Source organism: Chiloscyllium punctatum, chromosome 23, assembly GCF_047496795.1.
Source record: "Chiloscyllium punctatum isolate Juve2018m chromosome 23, sChiPun1.3, whole genome shotgun sequence".
NCBI classification, from domain to species: Eukaryota; Metazoa; Chordata; class Chondrichthyes; order Orectolobiformes; family Hemiscylliidae; genus Chiloscyllium; species Chiloscyllium punctatum.
Genome location: NC_092761.1, coordinates 59,440,825 through 59,462,014, shown reverse-complemented (window position 1 = coordinate 59,462,014; position 21,190 = coordinate 59,440,825). Strand labels below are relative to the sequence as shown.

Below are 21,190 nucleotides of genomic sequence, written 5' to 3'. Positions count from 1 at the left end.
GACTTCCTCAGGGTAATGTTCTTCATCTTCAGCTGCTTCAGCAATGGGACGGAGAGGTTCACAAATGATTGCACGATGTTCAGCACCTTCAGTACCTTCTCAGGCATTGGTGCAGCCCATGTCCAAGTGCGGAAAGACCTGAACAATATCCAGGCTTTGGTTGAAAAGTTAGAGACAAAAAAACTGCACATGCTGGAATCTGAGGTAGACAGGCTGGAGGCTGGAAGAACACAACAAGCCAGGCAGCATCAGGAGGTGTTGAAGGCCTTCCCAATGGTCCTTGGCTGAAAAATGACAAGCAACGTTCATGTCACAAAAGTGCCAGGTAGTGACCATTTCCAATAGACAGGAGCATGAAGGAATACTCCTCACTTGCCTGGATTAGTGTAGCTCCGAGAACACTCAAGAGGCTTGACATCATCTAAGATAAAACTGCCAGCTTGATTAACATCCGATCTAACACCTTCAACATTCACTCCATTTGCTACTGATGCCCTGTGCCAGTAACGTGAACCATTTACAAACACACCTGAACAGTTCAGCAAGACTCCTTAAACAGCAGCTTCCAAACCTATGACCTCTATCGTCTACAAAGACAAGAGCAGTAGATACATGGGAACACGACTATCTGCAAGTTCCCTTCCAAGCCATACACCATCCTGACTTGGAAATATATCACCATTCCTTCAGTGTCACTGGGTCAAAATCCTCGAATTCCCTCCCCAACAACGTTATGGATGTGCCTGCATGATTGTTCAAGAAGGCAGCTCACCCATCATCTCCTGAAGAACAGTTAGAGATAGGGAGCTAGAAATGCTGGCTCAGTTAATAATACCCACTTCCCATGAATGAAAATTTAAACAAGTTCCAAATGCAAGCACAGCAAATTTACATGAGCCACCTTCTATGACAGTGGCCACAGCAAGCAAATGATTTCATAGTCCTTTGTGTCGCTGTTTTGCAATAGGGACCAAGCCTGCTCTCAGTGATCTGTGCTTGTCATCTCCTTATCCATTTCTAGGTTGGTCTCCCCCAGTCCCTCCTTCACCAGTTGTGTGTCCCTCATAAACAGTAGATCAGCACGTGCAAGCCTCTTTCATTTAATGTGGCCTCTTGTTGCATTCACCAGTCCAATTGTACACACTCCAGCTGGGTTAACTGGCCCTTCAGCATTTATGCCCATTAAGAGGCTCATTAGCTGCTCAAAAGGTGTTGGGTGTCATTATATGTGCAGGTTGATAGGCTGCGCGTTTCTCATTACTGTGAACAAACTCCTATTCTCCGGAGAGGTTGCAGGCTCTGCGTTCCTACGATTTAGTTACCAGCTCATAAATTACTGTGAAAAATAGCCATTTGATCCAGTTTTCAATGAAAGAGGGAAACACAGCCTCCAGACTTTTAAAAAACACACATGAGAATATGGGAGTCATTAGGGCCACAAAAAAAAATCCATCTCTTTGCTTTTTTCAATTTTTTCATTTTCGGGATGTGGGCTTCGCCTGTAAAGCCAGCATTAGTTACCCATTCCTTGTTTCTTGAGAAGTTGGTGCTGAATCTTCCTCTTTGACCCACTGGATTGTAACAGGAATAGTTATCCTGCTCAGGCACTCCACAGCTTAGCCCAGAGTCAACTGTGTCAGTGCAGGTCAGGAGTTGCATGTAGGCTTGACAGAGAATAGGAGGGCAGATTATCAATTGATAAGGCTGTAAATTGACAGCAGGAAATGTTCAACAAGACCTGGGTGTCATCGTGCACTGAAAGCAAGAGTGGCAGTAAAGAAAGCAAACTGTAGGTTGGCCCTCATAGCCAGACAATGCGAGTACAAGGACAAGGATGTCTTGCTGCAATTATACAGGGCATTGGTGAAGCCACACCTATAACATTGTGTGCAGCTTTGATCTCATTCTCTAAGGAAGGACATTATTTCTGTGGAGAGAGTGCAGCGAAGGTTGAACCAGATTGATTCCTGGGATTGATGTGTGAGGAGTCATGGAGTCAGTTCAGATTGTATGCAATGGAATTTCGATGAATGAGGGAGGATCTCATAGACATTTATAAAATTCTGACAGGACTAGATGGAGGAAGGATGTTACTGATAGGGGAGTCCAGATCCAGGGGTCATAGTTTAACAATAAGGGATAAATCTTGGAATGAGTTGCCAGAGGAAGTGGTGGAGGCTGGTACAATTGCAACGTTTAAGGGGCATGTGGATGGGTATATGAATGGGAAAGGTTTGGAGGGATATGGGCCAGGTGATGGCAGGTGGGACTAAGTTGGGTTGGGATATCTGGTCGGCATGGACGGGTTGGACTGAAGGGTCTGTTTCCATGCTGTACATCTCTATGACTCTGTGACTAAGATGAGGAGAAATTTCACCCAGAGAGTGGCAAGCCTGTGGAATTCATGGCCACACAAAATATCTGAGGCCAAAACATAATGTGTTTTCAAGAAGGAGGTAAAAGGATCAACGGCTATGGGGATGATGGGACTAGGTTATTGAGATTGATGATCTGGCATGTTCATATTGAACAGCAGAGGAGGTGTGAGGGGCTAAGTGGCCTTCCCCTGCTCTTACTTTCCATATTTCTCTAATCCTATTCTCCAACCCTGTATTAGAATTGGGCAGAATGGACTTTGAAAGAATGGGGATGAAAGGATATGTGAGAAGGAGGATTAGATCGGGTCAGGAATCCTGGATTTCTATGGTGGAGACAGAAAGTGTCCTTCCCTCATGAACATGACTAAATCAGTCAGATTTTTACAACAATTTGGCTTCCATGACTACATTTGCTGACTCCATTATCTCATTCCTGAATGTTTTCAATTACTTTCGAACTCTGCTGGGATTTGAACATGCTCTTTTTAAATTATTATTCCACAATTCTGGATTTCTATGTCAGATTAACCCATCTGAACCCCTCTTCCATAATCTCTCAGTCTCTATCTTAACTCAAGAGCCTAATTTTCTCTAAAACCTGTTGATAATTATCTTTTCAATGTCCTATCCAGGTAACCTATTCCACATTTCCACCTGGAAATCAAAAATAAAAACAAACCGCTGGAGAAACCCAGCAACTCTGGCAACATCTGTGGAAATAGAAACAGAGTTAACATTTCAAGTTCAAACGAGTCTTCTTCAGAACATTTACTTGCTATTTCTTTTAAAGTAATATCTAGTGAGAAGAGGTTCTCTCGACTCTACATTGGCATTTCTGCTTTAATTTTTCAGCCTGTTCACCCTCATTTCTTTTGATCTCCCTCTTAGTGTTTGATAATTTTTTTTGATTTGATTCTTATTTGATTTATTCTTGTCACATGCACCTAGGTACGGTGAAAAGTTTTGTTTTGCAAGCAGGACAGGCAGATCGTAGCATACAAAGTGCATTCTTAAACGTATTAGGAACAGAGCGAGGAACGCAATGTTACGGCTGCAGATAGGGTGCACAAATAGCGAGATCAACATTAAATTTAGATTAGATTAGGTTACTTACAGTGTGGATACAGGCCCTTCGGCCCAACAAGTCCACACCGCCCCGCCGAAGCGCAACCCACCCAGACCCCTAACCTAACACTAGGGGCAATTTAGCATGGCCAATTCACCTGACCTGCACATCTTTGGACTGTGGGAGGAAACCGGAGCAGCCGGAGGAAACCCACGCAGACACGGGGAGAATGTGCAAACTCCACAGTCAGTCACCTGAGGTGGGAATTGAACCCAGGTCTCTGGCGCTGTGAGGCAGCAGTGCTAACCACTGTGCCACCGTGCCGCCCTGAAAGGTCCACACAGAAGTCTAATAACAGGGGGGGAAGAAGCTGTTCGTGAATCTGTTAGAACATAAGAAATCAGTGCAGGAGTAGGCTATCCGACCCATTAAGCCTACTCTGACATTCAATAAGATCATAGATTTTTTTTGTGGACTCAGCTCTACTTAACCCTCCCCCACCCCACCCACTCATCGTAACCTTTAATTCCTTTATTGTTCGAAAATCTATCTTGACAAATATTCAATGAGATAGCCACCTTTGGTACATGTGTTTAAACGTTTGTATCTTCTGGCCTGATGGAAGAGGTTATAAACGGGGTGGGAGGGTCTTTGATTATGTTGGCTGCCAGTTCTCCTTCCTCAGAGGATACATCCTGCTCCACCTTACTCCACTTAGACCTCAGCTGAAATTCCATCCTGCATCTCAAGATTACAATTATTGCAATTATGAATTTCAATTATCTCTGAGTTCAAAAGAACAGTCTTGTTCAGTCTAAAAGGTGAGAGACTTAACAAACAATCCAGGTCTTTCTCAATATATAATTTCATTTACATCACACTGTAAACTTTTGCTATAAATTCTGTGTTTTACGATCTTATACTCCACAATGACTTGATGATGGAACAGTGCTCCGAAAGCGAATGCTTCCAAATAAATCTGTTGGACAATAGCCTGGTGTTGTGTGAGTTTTAACTTTGTCCACGCCAATCCAACACTGGCACCTCCAAATCATGTATGTGACCTGGTAGTGTTTTATGAGGCAGTGTACAGGAGCTTTACTGCTAACCACATGCTGTCTCTGATTGAGGCTGAGAGACAGGGCTGTTAAGGGTTAGTGGAAGATTCTCTCCACACTAGCGGAGTAATTTTTTGAGTGCTATGCTCACAAGCTGATGACTGCTGTTCCTATTGCATACATCCATGTTTGTGATTTGCTTGAACATGTCGAACAAAGCAGGTTGGATCTAAAATGAGAAATGTGGTTCCCACACCTCTATCCATAATTAGCAGAAACATGCAGAGGAATGTTCAAAAAGCTGATGTAAAGCATGTAGTCTGGCACCCTGAGGAGGAATGTTTACAGATATTCCCCAGTTACATTTGATTCTTGGCATGAAACAAGACAACCTTGTGATGGGGACACGCTCAGATGTCCCATCTTTTTAATCATATCACAAACAAAACAAGTGTCTCAAAAGCAATTGCATTCATATAACATCAGAAGTAAATGGTCTCAAAATGCTTCACTGAGAGATATCACTGAACTAAACTGTGCCATTTAAGGAGGTATTAGGTCGATGAGGTGGGATTTAAATAGGGGCTTAAAGGGGGAAAGTGAGATCGAGAGGTGGAGAGGGTTAGGAAGGACATTGCACGGCTTAGGTTCCAGATCAATGATTCAGTGGTGAAAAACTGTGAATGATCAAGAGGCCAATGAGCAAGGAGATCTCCTTGGGCTGTAGGAGTGGAGGAGGTTAAAGACATTGAGGAATCTGAACACTGGGTGGTCAGGTGAACAAGCCAGATGATGTGATCATAGTGGAGGGAGGAGGGAGTGTGTTGCAGTTGGGAATTGGGGGAGTGGGGGGGTGGGATGGTTGGGGCAGCTCATGAGCTGGTGGAAGCTATGTCGACTTCCGCACCTCCTGATGCTGCCTGGCTTGCTACGCTCTTCCAGCCTCTTACCTGTCTATGGTGGAAACCCAGGTCAGGCAGGATCGAAGGGTCAATCCATCTCACCATTCACCTTCCCCGCTCCCCCACCCCGTCTTTGTGGATCACCTTTGGCTTCGTTCTGATTTGTTGATAATGTGCCGCTGGTGTCTTAATCAAATCATAGGCTGGTCTCTGACATTAACCCCTTTCTTGCCAGAATGGGCAGTATGGAAACAAGGTTGAAATGACACAGCAAGTCATCTCTGAGTGTGTGCATAATTTGCCTGTGCTCTGTGCAAGTTTGTCAGAATAAACAATACTGAACTTTGCTCAGTCATGGTCAGCAATGACACACGCTGAGTAAATGGCCAATACATATTGTTTATTGAGCTTTTTACAACTTTCTGTGGGTGGAATTGTTTGCTTTTGTCTGTCCCCCTCTGCTGCATTGATTTCCCAGTGGATCTCTAAGTGTCCCTTGCCTGGTAGCACAGGCAAGTCACTCCTTTAAAGGAGTCCACAGGCTGATCGATGTTGAGCAGGGGTAGTGTAGGATTGAGACCCACTACAGAGTCCCCATGGAGCTTTAGCAAGCTCAGTGCAGGCAATCTAGTCTCCAAACAAACCTTCACCTCTACAGAGAACAGCAAAGGGCTGCATCCCTACTTCCTCCATGGCTTCGAGTTTGTCCTCAATTGGAAAAAGAGTCACTGGGGACATAAATAGAAATACATTTAAAGGTACTGCCTGAATGGAAGCAGATTCCATAGTAATTTTTGAAAGGGAATTAGATAAATACTTAGAAATGAAACCGTTTGCCTGACCACTGGGGAATGATGGGGAATGTGTGACGAATTGGAAAGGTCTTTTAAATAGCCAGTCTAGGCACGATGGGCCAAATAGCCTCAGTTGGTGCTGAATGTGATCCTTTTTCAGTAAGGGCGTGGTCAATCTATGGAATAGGACCCCTGTTGGTAATCCTTCATTCAGTCAATCTCTTTCTGAAAATAACAATTCCAGGAAACAGCATATGGATAATTTGAGACATTCTCAACAAGAATATAACATGTTTTGGAAGAGCTTGCATTTGGATCTATGGTTCTGACAGCCACCCAGAAGCATTGGGGTCTTCGTGACCTCATGGTCAGAGATTCATATGGAACAATTGCTGGAATTAGTTGACAATAATCCCCTTCCCCTCACCCTGTTGTTATTGTAGCATATGATACCCTGGGATGGAAAGTGAATAAGGCAGACTTTGGTCTTGTTCTGTCTAGCAATTGGCACTGGTGCTACAGCCTCTCCAACTACACCAGGGGACAAAGCTGGCTTCTGTTCTCAAAGTAGCCAGTCCTTAGCCTCTCATTTCATGGTTAATTTCATCCCCCTCATTTAGAGTGTGATGTTCTTCCCAGGGATATTCCCTCACAGAGGGACAGCACAGGCAGAGGGCTAAGATTGGCTCAGTGTAATTTTGGGGCAATGGGATTACTGTGCTGTGCTTCAGTTGAGTTCAGGCTGTGGGAGATGGGGGTCAGGTGTGAACTCTGGCCTAGTGGGCTGCGTAACTTAGGATCATTTTGTGCAGTGCCTTTATCACATTGAAGCCTTGGCCTGCTGGTAAACACAGAGGCAGAACTCTGAGGCCCAGCTCCAACCTTCCTGCCCCACAGAACAAGCAGCAAAAGACCTTAAGGCTCTATCCACCTATTCTAGTGGTTATGTCTCATATACACCCACTCACAGCATTTCCCTCATCTCACTGTCTATATATCCATGTGTCCTTTAGTATCTAGCTTCTCCTTAACTGTATCCATGTGATACATTTCACCCACTCCCTGTCTTTTTGAGTTTTATATTCTTATCAGTCTTCAGGTAAAGAAGTATCTAAATTTCCTATTGGGTTTATTAGCAGCTCTGTTGTGTTAAAGGCCTTTAGTTCTGGTCTTCCATGTAATTAGCAATATCTCCTTTCTTTTCATCCTGCCAAGTCTCTTTCTCATTTTAAAGATCCCTACTGAAGCAGTTTTCTTGGGGGGGGGACATAATTAAATAATTAAATATCTGCTGGACACCCCATCAGCAGCCTCTTTCTCAGGGGAGAGAGCCTCAGCTGGTTCGGCCTTTCCTGTTTGCTTTGGCCTCCCTATATTACTCTTGATAATCTTGTCACTTCTTCTCAATGCCTCTAAATCCCATTGATAAGTCTGCACTGTAGGAAGGAAGTGAAAACTCTGGCCAGTTGTCAGTGGGTGGGAGTGTAATAGTCTTGCTGCCTGTGATGAATCTCCCTCCATGTCAGGGTATGTCTGAGTTCAGAGCTGAGCAGATCTCTGTCAGATCTTGGTGGGTGACTCCCTCCCCTCTGGCTTAGAAAGCTTACGGCATAGAGAATGGAGGTCATTATGCATGCTGACACTGTGGTGCGGTGAGAGAGTGCTACATTGGTACAAGTACCATTTCTCAAATGAAATGCTGAATTGAGATCCTCTCTGCACATCTAGATGGACAGAGAAGGTGTATGGCACCATCCTACCGAAGAAGAGGTCTGGCCAATATTAATCTCTCTACCGCCATTACTAAAGTTTATCTAACCATTTATTATATTTTTCTTCATGAGAGCTTGCTGTGCATGAACTAGCTGTCTCATTTCATACTTTACAATTGTGCATACACTTAGAACACACCACATTAGCTGGAAGACACTTTGAAACATGCAGAGATTGGGTTCAGTACCATTTAAATGCAATCCATTCTTTATTACATTTGATGTGGAGGGATGGTTGGTGTACCTCTTGTAAAATTAGGTTTAAGGCAGCCATAATCACTCTGGGGACTGATGAAAGTATGTTTCTTTTTCAAATTAAATCTCCAAAAATATTAATCTTTGAGGCTTTAGGAGAAAATCAATGGTACATTCAATAATTACACACACGGACACAGACACACACACACACACACACAGACACACATAGACACACACACACACAGACAGACACACACAGACACACAGACACAGACACACAGACACAGAAACACACAGACACACACACAGACACACACACACAGGCAAAGACACGCACACACAGACACACACACACAGACACAGACACAGACACACACACACATACACACAGACACAGTCTGGATGTAAGGCTAAAGGGAACGATGGGAAAATGTCAAGAAAAGCTCCTTGTACAGTAACATATCAAATGTTTCCTGACAGGTATAGCACAAGTTAGAGACAGGAGAGCAGTCCTCTGCACTGCCTCCTCAGATATATCCAGTGATGGTACAAGACACATTCGATACAGAACAAATACAAAGCAATGTAGAAACAGAGCAACATGCATCGGAACAGAAATAGGCCATTCATTCTGTTCTCACTGAGCTTCTGGTTTTGGGACTCACAGACCTTCTCTTATTGGGGTCCTACTGAGGTCCTGTTAATAGGGTTCCACTGAGGTCTGTTATTGGAGTTTCACTGAGGCCTGTTATTAGGGTCACATTGATTCTATTATTGGAGTTACATTGTGATCCTGTTAAACAGGTGCTCATTGTGATATTTTAATGCTGTTTTACTGAAGTCTGATATTTGGGTCTCAGTTTATCCATGTAAGATACTTGAGAAAGGTTACTGTGCAGCAATGGTACATTATAATGGGGCGAATTCCCCTTTGAACATTGTCCACATGAAGGAGATGACGATCGGAGAGTGAGAGCTTGATATCCTCGGGGACTGATGGGCCCCTGATCCCAGGAGGACAGGTTAACCTGCTGAGAATAGGATGGTGTAAAACTATTTCAAGCAACTTTAATGAACCTAGGTGTAAGAATCATGGAACGGTTCGAGATCTAGATCTTTGGTAAATCTCAGTGGGTGGCTCGTAGCTCACAGCAATACTGAGAAGATTCATAAAAAAGATGATACCAAACAGAGTATAAAACGACACTGGAGATTGTGGCAAAGGTGAGGTACAGGAGAGATGAGGAGCATTAAAGATTGCGGTGAATAACAGCAGCCAACACCAACAGCTTTCATTTAAGTGGAGACTTCAACTTGGTAAACTGTCCCAAAGCTTTGCACTTGAACATTATCGAACAAAAACTAGCACGGAATCAGAGAAGGTGCCATTAGGACAGGTGACCTAATACATGGTCAAAGAGGTAGGTTTTAAGGAGTGTCTGAAAGGAAGGGCTTTGGTGGGGGGTGCGGAACATTCCAGAGTTCAGGGCTGAGACAGCAGAAAACATAATTGCCAAGTTAAAGGTTGGGTTATGCACCAATGACCAGAGCTGGAGGGACGTGAAGGTTCTGAGGCACTTGTAAGGCCAGACAATGTTGCTGAGACAGGGAGGGGCTGAGGAGATGAAGAGACTTGAACTTATGATGAGGGTGGAGAGGCGAGGAAGGAGGTAGAATTTATCAAGCTCGGGAAGGTCCGAGATGGAGATCTCCACTGTGAGATGAAAAGACTCAAGAATTCCGACTGGCACTGTAACCCAGTTGACCAGTCCCTGGACTAACAGCAGGTGTGAAGAATAAAGATGGTCTGCTCTGTTGGCAGACCTTAGTCCAATGAAAGTGCTTCGACCTCTTTTGTGGGAACAGTGCACATTGCCCAGTGTGTAGCTCCCTCTCAGTCTAAATGCTTACACAATGAGTCATAAGTTATTTCAGTGAAATATAAGCTGTTATCACGCATTTGCGCTGTCATAACTGTGAAAATGTTTTCCATATTTAGTCACAGTAGGCCAATCCATTCATGAAAATATTATTTTCTGTATTCTGTTCACCCCTCCCACTCAGTCCTGGTCTTGGGGCACCACCTCAGCTCATCAGAGGAGAGAAAGCCAGCTGACTTATCCCGTCATCTCTCTGCATGATTGATTACTTCTGTTGGAAAGTTTTTCTTTGAGTTAAAGGTGAAAGATTCCTTGGAGACCCACTCTGTGAACGGACTCCCTAGCACTGAATGACGGATCCTCAAATCACCTCAAAATTTAACCTATCTGAACCGGCTGATTGACATTACACTGTCCCTATCAAATACTCCCAGGACAGGGACAGCATGGGGTTCGATACAAAGCAAAGCTCCCTCTACGCTGTCCCCATACAACCACTCCCAGGACAGGGACAGCATGGGGTTTGGTTCAGAGTAAATATCCCTCGACGCAGTCTCCTCTCAAACACTCCCAGGACAGGAGACAAGGAAATAATGATGGCAGAGTGTAAATGTGAGTAATCCAAAGAGCCAGGCTGATGATCTGGGTGAAATGAGCACAAATCTCAGCAGAGCAGCTGGTGAAACTAGAATTTAATTAATCAACCCACGATACCCAGCTGGACTCGGTGATGGTGACCACTGGTGATTGTGAAAACCCTAAGGCCCTTCATAGAGGGGGAATCTATCATCCTTACCTAGTCTGACCTCCATGTGACGCCAGACCAACTATGATATGGTTGAATCTGAGCTGCCCTCTGAGATGGCCTATCAAACTGGTTGCAGGGCAATGAGGGATGGGCAGAAATGTTTGGCCTCGTCAATGCTGTCCACATCCCATTACAACATCAAGAACAGAAAAGCTCCCTCTACAATGCCCCAGTGATGTAGTGCAAATTACCACAACCTCAGGGTCCTTTGAGCTTCTCTCAGTGGGAATCCCACTATACTGTCAATTACTGGGGTGGCTCACAGCGCTGGGGCCCAGGTTCGATTCCACCCTCAGGTTGTGTGGAGTTTATACATTCTGCCTGTGTCTGCGTGGGTTTCCTCTGGGTGCTCTGGTTCCCTCACACAGTCCAAAGATGTGCAGGTTTGGTGGGTTAGCTGTGGAAAATGGAGGGCTACAGGGATAGGATGGGTCTGGGTGGGATGCTCTTCAGAGTGTGGAATCGATGGGCTGAATGCTGCAGTGTAGGAAATCCACAGCAAGGCCATTAGCGTCTGGGAGAATCGGCAAGTCAGAGTTTCAGCGGGTGACCCTTCAGCAGCAGAACCGAAGGGGTCACCCTCGAAATCCTCCCCCATGTATTTCACCTTCCCGATGCTCACGGGATTCCAGCATTTAAGTATGGAACAGCCCAGGTTCTGTGCTGTAGGCGTAAAGCTGCTAGAAATCAGTTTGTGACCACCCAATCCTCAGTGAGGACACGTCAGCTCATTACTCCTGGGCCAGATTCAAAAGCTGGGTCCCAGAGGTGAAAGGACAGCATAAGGAGATGTCCTCAGTAGGCAGACTGGAGTAGTCTCAGGCTGATTAGGACATGTGAGTTCAGCAGCTCTGAAGCAGCATCATATTATAATCCTGGGCCTCCAGGTTTACCTCCAGGATTGTCAAATCAAACTCACTGGTTTGGCAGAACTGGACCTGTTCATGGATCTCCCACTCTTGCCAAATCCAGCTCAGGTCCAGCAAGTCTCGTTCACTGCTGAAAGAGGGTGGGTTTTTTGACCCTTGAATACCTCACAATGTAGCAGGTACACCTCTCAACAAATGAGTGCATTGCCCCAGGGAGTTTGAAAATAAGGCAACGGTGGAACACAGTGAGAAGTGAGCCAATGCTGGGCTGTTTTGACCCTGTTCCCCGAGTTTGCAGTCCTAATATGGTGTTCCCCAGACACACACCCCCACCCACCACACGCACACACACAGTTAAACACAAGCAGCTCCTGTCAGGTGAGCCTGAGCCTGGCAATGCTAGCACAACCTCAAGCCAAAAATACTTTGGAAAAACAGCAGCTCATAAATCCAAGTCTTGCTATTGCTGCATGCTCTACAATCCTGCGAGGCTTTTTAACTCCTTCCTTGTGCGTGCAGATGTTTCCCACCTGCGGACAGGGTGAAATGCCTGGCTGGTTTGTCGTCAAAGCCCAGAACTGGGATTCAAGGCCTCCTGCTTTAGGCAGGGACACGACATACTCACAACTACAACAACAACACCAATGAATATTCGTAGAGCACATTTAATGTGATGAAATGTCCCAAGACACTTCACAGGAACATTATAAACAATGTCTGACACCCAGCCCCATTAAAGAAAGGCCAGATAACTAAAAGCTCGGTCAAAGTTGTAGGTTTTAAAAAGTGTCTCGATGGAGAAAAATAAGGCAGAGAAGCTGAGAGATACAGAGAAAGAATTTCAGAGCTTGGGTTCTAAACTACCAAAGGAACATTTACCAATGATGTTCAAGTGACTGTCAGTTACATCACCAGAGATAAGAAAACCGGCTTTGTTCTATAAGCTAATCAAAGTGGCAATCATTCAGACCATTTAAAGTGTCAGTAGCAGAAACTACAAGCACTTGAATTCTCTTAAACTTGTGTAAATAAAGGTCATGAGTTATATCCTTCCATAATTTGGGCAAGTATCATTTTCACTAAGTTTCTTAGAGGGTTTCTTGATGAAGTCTCTCAGTTTCTTGTTCAATCATGTAAAGCCCATCTCACACTGTAGCAAGTTACCGCTCCCCCAGGCTGATGCTAGCCCTTTCCTCTCACTTGCCATTGTCAGAAGTGCTTTCTACTGCCCAGATATCCCAGAATATAGAAGTGCTGTTGCCATAGTCAGTTGCCGACTGTCTGGAGCTGCCCTGCTCTTTTGCAGACGTGGGCATGGATCACATGAGGAAATTGGTGCCCACCTCTCAGACAGGGACTGGATGTCTTGGTGGTGCAGTCAGTCCAGAGGAAGGTCATCCTCTGCCCAGAGTACTGCCAGAGGAGACCATGTACATCCAGTCAGAGGTTGTCACAGGTCCAGAGGAAAGCCCAGCAATTCTGGGTAGAGTAAGGAAGTTGATGATCTTCTCTGCTCTGCCAGGGTAAGTGCCACCATCTGCTCCTTGCCAGGTATACTCACTTTACCTCTGCTCCCTGCACCTATGTCCCACCCAGGGTCATGGTCTACCACTCTCACTGTCATATAGAGCATCCCTCACTCGCTCTCACCCCTTCAGTCCTCCCTCCCTGTTAACTCTGCAGGCTCTCCGTGCTACCTCCTCACTCACGTATGCTATCTCACCACCCGTTCCCCCCCCCCCACCCCCTTCACCAGCACTAACAGATCCACCAATCCCTCCCTTTCTCTCACGCTGTAATAGGACTGGTGGAAAGAGTCAGTTCTGATGGGGCGGGGTTGGGATAAGGAAATGAGGAAAGGGTTTTGGCACTGCACGAGATGACCAGGTAGTCCCTGTCTATGTCCTGGCAAGAAGTGTGGCAGATTGGCTAGTGTTGTGCTCCTCTCTCTTCCCCCCCACCCCACTGTGCATTCCATGTTTACATGCTCCAACTTCCACCCCTTGTAATATGGGAGACTTTGGCAGGAAGAACTGAAGTATTATTTAAATGGAGAAAGACTGCAGGAAGCTGCGGGACAGAGGGATTTGAGAGGCCTTGCACATAAATCATAAGAAGTTAGTGTATTAGTTCTGCAGGTAGGTTTGCCAGGGCTGGCACATGGTGCAGCTGGGAGATCTATGGAGCATGGGGATTCCCCCCTTGACTGATCACTGACACTGACCATGGCAAGCTTCCCGGGGTTTGCGTTCCGAGATAAATAACAAGGCAATGCAAAGTGCCAGAATGACAAGGCAGGGATGCTGTGAACATCTAAGTGGATGCAAAGCTACTGAGCACTAAATAAAACAACCAGACAACCCTAAGGTGCATGCTGGTTGAATCCGTGAGTTGGTGCCCACCCCTACGCACATAGTGCCCTTGCATCAGCAATACAATGGGAGATGACAGTGTGCTCCAAAGAGCAGCATCCAAAATCTGGGAGACTACAATAAGTCAATCAGGGATGTGCCGTGATGGCAGAGGGAGGCTGGCATGTGTTGGTTGCCAGCCACCGTGGCCATGGGTACGTTCAATCTCTGCTCGTGGAGCATGCCCTGAGACACCGTTGTCAGGTGTCCAAGATGGCGGTCTGGAGGAGCAAGTGGTGAGCTGGAGTTGCCAGGTACCCGACACTGAGATTCACCTCAGATATCCTCAGCATCTAGTTTCCATGAGGCTGATGGACAGAATGGGAATCGGGATACTCAAGAGGTGAGAATGAGCAATGTTGATGGGCTTGTTGCCACTTACTAGCAAGAATCTCATTCTCAACATCCAGAGCGCAGTTGCTCCTAACCTCAAGAAAGGCCTCACCTGGACCTCTCACATGATTCTTCCAAATTTCTCGCCATAGTCCCTATCATTCAGGGCCTAGGAAGATTCCACTGTATGACAGCACAGAGCAGAGAGTCAGAGCTAGTAATCAGTTAGGGGCTCAGGTTTGTCAACAGTGTAATGGATGTCTGGGATCATGGTGAACCCTCATTGCACAACCCTTTATTCTGTCCAACTTAATCTGAGGGAAAACCTCCCTGCTACTCCCCAAAGGGAATAGAAAATATGTGGGGTATTAAAACCTCCCATCCGTAATGACTGACAGCAACTCTACAGCTGAAAGAAGTTGTTCCGTTATTAGATTAATAATTCCGAAAGCAGCCATTCATTATCCACCAACAGGGGCTTTCAGATTTGAATTCCAAAACAATCTATAAATGAAAACCAGATCTGAGTGACTATGAATCAGTCAAATTGTTGTAAAATGTCCAAATGGCTTACAAATGTCCTTCAGGGAAGGAAGCCAGCTGTTCTTATACACTTGCTCGATATACATGACTCCAGACTCAGTGTAGCAAAGTGCCCGCTAAAGCACTCAGAGATATTAAGTTACTCAGGAGTTGGCCACTGTCCTCTCAGGGTGACGAGGAGGGTAATTAATGCTGGCTTTGTTGTGATACCCACATCTAAAGTGAATGTTGGAAATGTGATAGCGTTAGACCTCATAGATGCCCGGCTCCTGGAGGCTGGATTGAGCTGGCCCTGATATTAAACGAGTAGTGATGGCCTAATAGTATCATCACTGGACTGTTGATCCAGAGACGCAGGTAATGTTCTGGGGAGCTGGCTTCAATACCACCAGAGCTGTTGGTGGACTTTGAATTCAATAATCTGGAATTAAGAGCCTGAAAGCAGGCCACTCAGCCCATTGAGGCCACATCCGAACAGCATCCCACCCTATCCCTGTAACCCTGCATTTCCCATATCCCATCCATCTAATCTGCACATCTTTGGATAGTGGGAGGACACCAGCGCACCTAGGGGAACCCCTTGCAGATACAGGGAGAATGCAGGAACTCCACACAGACAGTTGCCCGAGACTGCAATCGAACCTGAGTCCCTGGCGTTGTGAGGCAGCAGTGCTAACCACTGAGCCACCGTGCTGCCAATGATGACTGTGAAAGTGTTGTCAATTGTCATGAAAACCCATCTGGTTCACTGATGCCCCTTAGGGAAGGAAACTGTCTACATGTGACTCCAGCCCAAAGCAATGTGGTTGACTCTTAACTGCCCTCTGGGCAATTAGGGATGGGCAATAAAGGCTGGCCTAGCCGGTGATGTCCTTATCCCATCAATGAATAACAAAAAGACCTTCATTCACAAATTCCGGAACACCGATATGGAGCAATGAGATCAGGGAATGCAGCTGAGCTGGAGGAGAAAACAGAGGTATGGAGGAGCAAAAGGCATGGAGGAATTTGAAAACAAGGATTACCTTTCTGAAAGGAAAGTGTCAGTGTAAGGCAGCGGAGATGGGGTCAAGGGTGAACAGGAGAGTCTGACACTGCAAGTGACTTCACAGCCAGGAGAATATTACTGTGTCTCATACAACACACCCCTCCATAACCATCCCTCCCATCTTGAAAGAGCCTGTGAAGGAACTGCTCAGCTCAATTAAACCTCATTCCTTTTGTCTGCTCCCTGTCTTGCTGTGTGTCACACAGGTACAGAGCAGAATTCCAAAGGCAGCTTTCCTAGGAAGCTATTTGGCCTTGGGAACCAGCTTGTCTTGACACTGTCTTGCCCTCAACCTTATGGGACTTGATCTGGAAGCCGAGGTGCACCTTCCCCTGTGTTTGTGCAGCTGTGCTGGAGTGAACCCCAACCTGCTCCCTCTTCTAGTAGTGTCCAAAGGGTCTGAGGGAATCACTCTGAGGCAAAATGAGGAGACGGGTAGTCAATGCCATCAATGCACAGTGTTTTGGCCACCTAAACTAACTAACAGCCCTCACTGCACCCATCATAGCCCACTCCACTAAGATCAATAAGCTCAGCATGGATCAAAGTGTGAGAGTGGGATCTTCCTGCTCATTGGCATCCCTGGGAGCTCCTTCGCTCACTGATTCAGTGCTCATAGAATCATAGAGGACAGGACAGTGTGGAATCCTCATAGAGGACAGGACAGTGTGGAAACAGGCCATTTGGCACAACAAGTCTACACTGACCCTCTGAAGAGTAACCCACTGAGACCCATTCCCCAACATTTACCTCTGACTAATGTACCTAGCCTACACATCCTGAACACTATGGGACAATTTAGCATGGCCAATCCACCTAACCTGAACATCTTTGGATTGTGGGAGGAAACCAAAGCACCCGGAGGAAACCCACGCAGACACAGGGAGAATGTACAAACTCCACACAGACAGTCACCTGAGCCGTTTGCATGTTCTCCCTGTGTCTGCATGGGTTTCCTCCAGGTGCTCAAGTTTCCTCCCACAATCCAAAGATGACCAGATTAGGTGGATTGGCCATGCTAAATCGCCCATCTTTAGAACACAATTCTGTGGCCTGGGACTATGCTGCTGTTTTCCATCTGGGCTCCAGACTGTGTTAACTTTAGAGTTGGTGAACAAGTGAGATTAACCTGACCAGGAATGGCCACTACAAGCCATTCAATAAGAGCATGGCTGGTCAGATTTTAACCTCAACTCTACATTTCTGTTTATCCTCGATAATCTTTCAGCATCTTGATAATCCAGAATCTATCTATCTCTACCTTAAAAATATCTAGATAAGATTCCACACAGTATGGAAACCAGCCCTTCAGCCCAATAAGTCCACACCGATTCCTGAAGAGTAACCCACCCAGACCCATTCTCCAATCCTATATTTATCCCTGACTAATGCACCTAACCTACGGGCAATTTAGCATGGCCAATTCACCTGACCTGCACATCTTTGGATTGCAGGAGGAAACCCACACAGACACAAGGAAAATATCCAAACTCCACACAGACAGTCGCCTGAGGCAGGAATCAAATCCAGGTCCCTGACCCTGTAAGGCAGCAGTGCTAACCACTGAGCCACTGTACCACCCCTTTAGAGATTCCACATTCGCTGCCTTTTGAAGAAGGGAATTCCAAAGACTCACAAACCTCTCAGAGAAAAAAAAATTCCAATTTCTGCTTGAAGTGGTCATCCGGTTATTTTTAAACTATGACCCTCCTGGTTCGAGATTCTCCCACAAGAGGAAATATCCTTTTGAGACCCAAATCAACTCCCCTCAGAATTATTTAATAAGCAACATTTCTAGCTGATTGAATGGATTTTGTGGCAACATTGTTTAGTCATCCTTTTGTCTAATATTGGCATCAGCAGTGTGTATATAAACCAAGGAACTTAAGACAGAGGAACCTCGATTACCCGAACGTCAATTATCCAAATTTTGGATTATCTGAACAAGATTGAAAGCTCCTGATGCTTGGCTAAACTGTGTTATCCAGCATTCGATTATCCAAACATTCGATTATTTGAACAAAATACTCCCTGCCAGTGTCATTTGGATAATCGAGGTTCCTCTGTATTGCCCTGTTTAATTCAGTGACTAGAGCACCTTTTAAACACAAGTAATTATTTGCTTCTATTAAGTCAGTTACTCAACCAATCTCTCATCGCTAACTATTCCATGTGGAAACCCAATGGTGCTAAGGGTAGCCTGATGGCTCACAGACTGAGTGTCGGCCACATAAACCTGACATTAAACTGTTCCAACCCATTCTCTGCCCTTCACTCTTCATATTTGCGGGTGAGTGCAGTTAACTCATGGCTACCCACCTTAGTTTACACTAATCACCAGGGAAAATGGCGCCAAACTTCTAGAGGTTGGAACGGGCAAGGTGTGCAATCGACCCAACTCTGAGATGGGTGTTTATCTGGACGCTGTATCTCACCACCAACATTGAGACACTCTGAGGGTGACCTGTTCCAGGAAAACAATGATTTATTGAAACAGACAATAAGTGGACCCATGGTCTGCATCATGTCTGAAAGCCACAAAGCCAAAGGTGTCACACTGTGACAGAACAGCTTGGATTCACAGACAGACAGCAGCTCCCCTTTCGCACACATGCAGTTAAATATCTCAGAGTGTCACCACACCTCTCTCCCCCAGCTCCGCCGCTTTGAGTAAGCAGAAGCCCCAAGCAGTAATTCAAAAACAAAAGCCTTTGTTAACCACAACAAGGAATTTGAGATTCATGACTGAATAACAGTCGCCTCAGAGGGATTGGGACTGAATCATATTTGGGAGTCTGTTACAGCTAGGCATGTGTAATTCTATGAAGAAAACATGCAGCTTGCTCTGATCTCTACACCAGCTTTATGCAGGGAGGTGAACAGAATGGCAGTCTGTGTTTGTTGAAAGCCAGGTGCCTGTTACAAGTCCCTGCGAAACCAGGGAAGGAGAAGCATCCCACTTTATGCAGCCCACTGATGTGTGGTTTGATTACAACAGTCACCGTTCCCTGACTCTCCTCAGCACACTTACCTCCGACCTGGCTGTCTCACTGCAATCTCCCAGTCTGACAGCTCCCTCCAAATGCTGGACAGTTTTGAAGATTTTCTTTAAAGTTACAAATGGGCTCAGTGCCCAGACTCCACGCTATCACAGCTCAGCGAGCGAGAAAAAAACTCTCAGTCAAGCCAATAAGAGAATGGTGCAGGACTGTGGGATTGTTTGAGGAGATTGGTCATTTTTCTGTCAGTCTTTGCTAACATCAGCTTGTCTTTTCACTAGCTTGCAGACAGAAAGAACATCTATTTACCGGTTTCCAAATTGACAACACATGCCTGATCTTCTCTTCTGCACTAGTAAATAGTTCTTTCATGCTGGGCCGGTTACCATGGTGATAAACATGCAGGAAATATCCCAGATAACTAGAATAGTGGGAAAAACATATGCTTTGGATAAAGTTTGGCAGTGGATCGTTTATCTTTCTTTTCTTAGAAGTTCAATTTTCAGATAGGCACCTTCTTTACATCATCTGCAGAGGTCAGGGGTTGTTGATCCTGAATCTAGGCCCAAGCAGATTGGATGTCCTTTCCCCTCAGACTGAGCAAGAGGCGAGGTTTAATTACAAGTGAATCAGGGATTCTGGTCAGATGCCGATGGATGGAGTGTACTTTCATGACAATAAGCTCCTCTGCTTTGGACAGTGGAATGATAATCCTTCACAAAATTGGACTGAGGTTAACCCTTTACTGATGACAACGCCAAAAAGCAGAAGCGTTGAACTTCACTCAACAGACCCTCAGAACAACCACAAGAATGAGGAGCAGTCGGCCATTCAGCGCCCATAAGAGTGCTCTGCTGTTCAATATGATCACAGTTGATTTGCTTGAGGCCTCTGCTCTATAGTCTGCCCTGATGGATAAGGTCTAAGGGTCTTAAAGGATCAACACTAACGAGCACCTAAAGCACTACCCGCTGTGATAATGTCATATGGGCTTGAGGGAAGACCAGCACAGAGTAAAACATACCAGCATGGTGGGCAGTATGGTGGCACAGCGGTTAGCACCACTGCCTCACAGCGCCAGAGACCCGGGTTCAATTCCCGCCTTAGGCGACTGACTGTGTGGAGTTTGCACATTCTCCCCGTGTCTGCGTGGGTTTCCTCCCACAGTCCAAAAAGGTGCAGGTTAGGTGAATTGGCCATGCTAAATTGCCCGTAGTGTTAGGTGTAGGGGAATGGGTCTGGGTGGGTTGAGCTTCGGTGGGTCGGTGTGGACTTTTTGGGCCGAAGGGCCTGTTTCCACACTGTAAGTAATCTAATCTAAAAAAACCCAGTTGGGTCTTCCTCATATCCTCCATAACAGTTTCAATCATATCAAAACAGGTCTAAATTTGGGAAGGCATGGTAGCTCAGTGATTCGTACTGCTACCTCACACTGCCAGGGACCCAGGTTCAATTTTGCTCTCGGGTGACTGCCTGTGTGGAGTTTGCATGTTCCCCTGTGTCTTCCTCTCGCAGTCCAAAGATGTGCAGGGTAGATGGATTGGTGATGGTAAATTGCCAGTGATGTGCAAGCTAAGTGGGCTAACAATGGGAAATGCAGGTTACAAGGATGGGATCAGTCTGGGTGGGCAGTCCTTTGGAGGGTTTGTGTGGACTCGATGGGCTGAATGGCCCGTTTCGACACTGTAGGGATTCAATAAATTATTTCACTATCATGCAATGAACTATATCTAGATTGAGACAAGACTGTTTTCTCATTTCCAGTGGAGTTCTGTCTTATACTCCTGTTCATTGTTGCTGTGAAAGTGAGTGATAGCCACAAATTGACCTTTGAGTGAACAATAGAACAGAGAGCTCATCTAACATGATGAACTGCAGGCAGCTTGCCCAGTCCTTTGCTTCAGAACAGTTCTGAGGAAGGGCTGCTGGACCTGAAACATTAACCCTGCTTTCTTTCCACAGATGCTGCCAGACCTGCTGAGCTTTCCCAGCAATTTCTGTTTCTGTTTCACTCTAGAAAACAACAATGTTGTCGAGGAGAATACTGAGATACAGGCTACTAGACTAGGTGGGATTGAGGTTCACAAGGAAGAGGTATTAGAAATCCTGCAGTGTGTGAAAATAGATAAGC

The 21,190-nt window shown here is 45.7% G+C and overlaps 1 protein-coding gene across 4 annotated transcripts in view; it reads right to left on the bottom strand.

Moving 5' to 3' along the window:
* Positions 1–19,217, bottom strand: part of cdon (cell adhesion associated, oncogene regulated) — a 191,952-nt gene extending 172,735 nt beyond the window's left edge. For 3 of the 4 annotated variants that reach the window (XM_072593057.1, XM_072593054.1, XM_072593059.1), the window contains exons 1-2: positions 19,092–19,215; positions 18,380–18,524 (exon numbers count right to left, since the gene is read on the bottom strand). The gene's annotated coding sequence lies outside the window, so the exon portion shown is untranslated. Of the gene's footprint in view, positions 1–18,379; positions 18,525–19,091 lie in introns of all 4 variants that reach the window. The other variant, XM_072593055.1, reaches the window with a different exon arrangement.
* Between the last annotated feature and the right edge of the window lie 1,973 nt (positions 19,218–21,190).